This window comes from Canis lupus, chromosome 16, assembly GCF_003254725.2.
Source record: "Canis lupus dingo isolate Sandy chromosome 16, ASM325472v2, whole genome shotgun sequence".
Lineage (NCBI taxonomy): Eukaryota > Metazoa > Chordata > Mammalia > Carnivora > Canidae > Canis > Canis lupus.
Window position 1 is genome coordinate 13144542 of NC_064258.1, and position 5452 is coordinate 13149993.

The 5452-nt window shown below is 36.0% G+C and overlaps 1 long non-coding RNA gene across 1 annotated transcript; it reads right to left on the minus strand.

The window, feature by feature from the left end:
- Positions 1 to 1287: 1287 nt before the first annotated feature.
- LOC118350871 (uncharacterized) lies at positions 1288 to 4586 on the minus strand. Its single transcript, XR_004805495.2, has 4 exons — positions 4236 to 4586; positions 3704 to 3873; positions 2035 to 2133; positions 1288 to 1372 (listed from the first exon to the last, which is right to left on the minus strand). It is a non-coding gene; the product is annotated as an uncharacterized LOC118350871 (long non-coding RNA).
- Between the last annotated feature and the right edge of the window lie 866 nt (positions 4587 to 5452).

Consider the following 5452-nt stretch of genomic DNA (forward strand, 5'->3'; position numbering starts at 1 on the left):
CTCATGAATAATAATAATAAAAAGAACTTCTTAGAATATAGTTCAGGAGCAGTGTGAAGGCAGAGGAAATGCACATGGCACATGTACCACGTGAGTCACACACTGGAACAGAGAAGGACCCTGAAGGTATACATTGAACATCATAATTGAACAGAATTTCCTTTTTTTTTTTTTTTTTTTTAGCATTTCCTAATCATGCCTTTCTCCCCCACAACCCAGACATAGAGATAAGGAGATACAGCATGAAAGAAACTCAATTATAAGTTAGCATCGAGATGAACACATATGCATTTTATTTCTTGGGTATGAGAAAGTAAGTCTAGATTAAAAAAAATCTACATTTAATAATGTTATAACACCAGGATATATTTAATTGTATATAGAAATAATATAAAATGTGATGGATCATCTTACTTCAGTAGTAGACTGTTGTGTTTTTCATTATGGTTTATGAATACTGATAGAGTTTAAGGTCTAATGCCTTTAACAATTCTTTTTCCTTTTCCCATGACTATGCTCCCATTCCATAATCTATTAGTTATACTTAGAGTTTTACCTGAAAAAACTCCATTTGAAACAAAATAATTTAGTCCTCCATATTACTCTGAAATGTAAACTGAAAATAAATATTTCTTAAAAAGCAATTACATATTTCTGTGCTTATTACTTGCTCCACATGTATCATGAAAGTTGAGTGCTTTATGTTAGAGAGGTAACAGGGAATCATTGTTGGCTACATTCATTGTTCTCTGTGCTTGTTAGAACAAGTAAAATGAAGTGGTAAGGAAATTCGAGCTTCAGCATTTTCATTGTATGCTTGACAAACTATGAAAATTAACATTTGGAAATTCCTTCACTCTGTTGACATCTTGTGGAAATATGAAAATATTCCAGATGGCTACATCTATGGGGAAAGTGGAAATCATATCCACAAACGCAAAGTGTAACAGTGATTCTAATGTAGGTACAAGATTTTGAGAAATATTTTTTACATATATTATTCTCATTTAATAATTATAAGCAACTCTAGGAAATTGATAACATTACTATTTTCTTTTTTTTTTAAAGATTTTATTTATTTATTCATGAGAGACACAGAGAGAGGGAGGCCGAGACATAGGCAGGGGGAGAAGCAGGCTCCATGCAGGGAGCCCAACGTGGCACTTGATCCTGGGTCTCCAGGATCACGTCCTGAGCCGAAGGCAGGTGCTTAACTGCTGACCCACCCAGGCATCCCTACTATTTTCATTTTAGGCTTGAGAGAATAGATTCCAGGGAATAACTTATCCATAATAGTGGATGGTGAGATTATAATTAGAACTCTGTTTTCTAACTTCCAACTCTGCGATTTTCACCACATGAAGCTGTCTTCCTAATGGGGGAAAAAGAGCTGATGGATTTGGATCTTAACATCGGGTTGAAGATGATTTCAGGACTTTCAAAAATAAGTATTTAGGAAATAGGTGTACACATTTGGTTTGATGTTTAAGAACATTGTCAGAAGTGAAATGAGTTCTTCTCAGACCAGGTACTTTTTATGCTTCCCACGTAGAAGACATAGAGCCATAATTCAGATCCTTCCTTCCTCAGGGGGAAGCATTCTCTGTGGAGTGTGGTGCTTTGCATAAAGTCTGGAGGCAGACCTGGGACCTAATCTCAGTTCTGTCCTCCTACCTAAGCCACCTTGGACAAATGAATTCACTTTTCTAAAACCCAGTTTCGTCTGCAGAACATGGATGAATAAAATACAAGTATGAAAAGGTTATTTATGAAGGTAAAATAGTTTCTGCAAGATACCCAACAAATTTCAGTAAGTACATTATTAGCTATTATCTTAATGTCCCATGTTTGAGGGCTAAAATGTCTCCAAACAGAGTAAATGGTGTGTGGGTGAAATATTTTAATAGCTTACACATTAGGATAGGATCTCAGTAAAACTGAATATGGCCCAAGTCCAAATGGGGAGAGGTATTAGGACTGTGACTTCTAAATTTTCTGAAGATATTAATTAAAATATTTTATTCCAATACTCACATATGTGACTTATTTTTGACCAAAGCATATGTCACTGTGAGCCTCCGAAACTCTCCCCTGACACGCTGACAATAAGGTGAGTATGTGGTTGGTTTCCAGCTGAAAAGATGCAGAGGACAATTCAAGTAAGGTGTTGGAAGTGAGTATAAAATTCTGGGCATTTGCCAATATGGACTTCTTGGCATTAATCTGGGACCGTTTGAGTGACTGCAGAACCGCTGAAAGTATCATAAAGAGTTCCAGCCAGATTGAGGGCAATTGATTAGTTTCCACCATGGTTCATTAGCTGAAACTAGATTTAGGAAATGGACATTATCTGGAAATTGTTGCAGTGGGTATTTTTTTACTCACTGATTTGCATAAACACATTCATATATTATTTATTAATAGAATTTACATTGTTGATTCCATGGTGGGTTTCTTGGTGTGCTTATTATTTGAGACCAAAGACCCCTTATAGTTCTATCTCTAGGTATTGGAGAATATGTGCGTCATGACAATAGTATCTCCCAGAGAGCACTGACCTTTAAGTATTCACTGACCCATTTAAACCCATTTAACCCTGAGCCTGAGCCCTGGGACTTGGTAGAGGGGGTAGTGTTTGGAATTTTTGGGTTGATTTGTATTGCTATCATATGCATGAAACGTTTTGATTTTTGCTTCTCTAAACAAACTAATTCTTTAGCCTGGAGAACTGGCTACACTGAACAAGCCTCCGATAGGTTGAAATGGCACAAAAAGCAGTTTTTCTTCTAGTTGCTCAGAGTGAGTCTTCTTTATTCTCTCTGTAGGTAAAATATGTGTCCTGGGAAGTGGACATACTTTGCACCATTCTCATTGCTTGACAGATTCAGCTGAAAAGTGTCACATTTGGCATCACATGTTAGGGTCTGGCTGGGATTTGAGGATGTCAAGAGAAACTATAGCATACAGAATATGGCTGAAAAGTGGAGGATATTTAGGTTGGAAAAGGGAACTGGGGTTATGATCACTGTCCTTAAGCAATTGCCGTATAATTCTTTATATAGATGCAGACAACAAAACTAGAAACAATGACAAGAAGTTATCTGTGGGCCCCATGTATGACTTTTGTACAATGAGAAAACTCAAGATGGAGTGGGCCATTTGAGAGCTAGAACACAATTAGCAATCTATCACTGCTTGCATGATGTTGTTTTAGGGGTGCTATCAAAGTGGCTTTCCCTTGGGGCAGAAGGTTGGATTGATTGATTTCCTAAGATTCATTTTAACTTTAAGATGCTGTGATTTCACAATCTTTAAAAACAATCTCTTGGGAAACCTGGGTAGCTCAGTGGTTGAGCGTCTGCCTTTGGCTTTGGTCTTGATCCCGGGGTCCTGAGATCGAGTCCTGCACAGGAAGCCTGCCACTCTCTGCTTATGTCTCCGCCTTTCTCTCTGTGTCCTTCTTTAATAAGTAAATAAAATCTTTAAAAATATATATAAAAAATAATAAAAACAATTTCTCTAAAAAGATGCCCTGAGAGCTCACTGTGTGGCACAAGTCCTGCCTCCTCTCTGGGCTCTAGACCCCTAATCTGCCAAATTAGAGAGTTGGACACTAGATCAGTAATGTACATGCTTTGGTCCTTGGGCTGCTTCTAGCCCAAAATATTAAGAAGAAAGATTAGAAGCTGCAACCACGTTTTACCTCTTGAGTATGTTCAGAGGTTGATGTTCTAGTGGTCCATAAAGGAATACCAATCTTCTCTTTTATACTGACAGCATTCATTCAAGTGGATAATCCAAGTTGTAAAAATTATTTTCTCCCATAAGATGCAATAATATCATTTTCATTTGGAAGGAAAACAACAGCGCAATCTGAAAAAAATCTTAATTTTTTATTTGGTCCTTGAACAAAACCATTTGCCTACCACTGAACTAGGTGATGTTTATGACGTCTGAATCTTGAATATTGTTCCTAATTCCCTCATCACTCTTAGAATAATAAATTCTAAGACCGGAAATCTGAAATAATTGGCATAGAAAGCTTGTCCCACTAGATTGATTAGCCTTCCCCCCCCCCCCCCCCCCTCAAAATAGAGCAGTGGCTGGATCTCAGCAGAGGCTATGGAAGAAACAGAGGCAATTTCTCTTCTAGTTGCAGGAGGGAATACATCCCTTAGGGCACAGAGAGCAAATCACTTTGAATGTGTACTCAGACTCTTTTCCAAAGTACTTACTTTCTCAGCAAGTAGAATCACCTCCTCTTCAAATGGATGTCCTGGTAATAACAGCTTTTACACAGGAAGTGACGATTTTTTCTTGTGGAAGCAGCTAAAAATTAGACACTAGATTCTAAGTTCCCTGAGAATGAAGTCCTCCCTACTGTATCCCTGAAAAGTAATGGGATTTGATAGTTAGCAGGAACTCAATCATATTTTGGTGAGTGAGTTAAATGAATCCAATGAACAACTGAGTGGATCATTTTTTATCTTTTCCCATCTAGACTTCTAATGGTGAGAGAGCCCCCTGCTGGAAGAATGGATATTATATACCCTCTGTGGCTATGGAATATGTGCTGAAAATATTTCAGTTAGTCCCTTCTGTTTATAGATCAGGTCACAGAAAAAGGGTGGCACCTTATTGGACAGAATATTGTAGAAATCTCTACAAAGAATTATTGGGTATAACAGGATTCCGTTTGCAGAGATTGGATATGTTAGAGATCAAACAATGGACTTCAGCTTCATATACCCAAATTTCTGATATGATCTTACAAGCCTATAACTTGTTATATGAGTAATAAAAGCAGCAGTAAGCATCATTGTCAAGTGAAATCCATAAATTATATATTACTATGAAATATTGTTATATGTTAATATATTATTACATATTACATATATGTATCATATATACATGTACGTATTACATATATAATATGTAATATTATTGAATATTAAGAACATGTATTGGGGCAGCCCGGGTGGCTCAGCGGTTTAGTGCCTGCCTTCGGCCCAGGGTGTGATCCTGGAGTCCCGGAATCGAGTCCCACATCGGGCTCCCTGCATGGAGCCTGCTTCTCCCTCTGCCTGTGTCTCTGCCTCTCTCTCTCTCTCTCTGTTTCTCTCATGAATAAAGAAATAAAATCTTAAAAAAAGAACATATATTAATAATATATTAATTATTATGTTAGTATATTAATGAATATATATTAACATCGTATATATTATATATGTATATATTATGCATATATGTATATATTATACATAACATTATATATATTTATATATATATTTTACATTCATGCATATATTATACACACAACATTGTATATTATATATAATCTAACATATATGTAATATTGCATATTAATAATTGATATATAAACATTTATAATATAAACAGATATAATTTATAGATAAATATTTAAATGTTTAAATTAAAAATATTTATATAT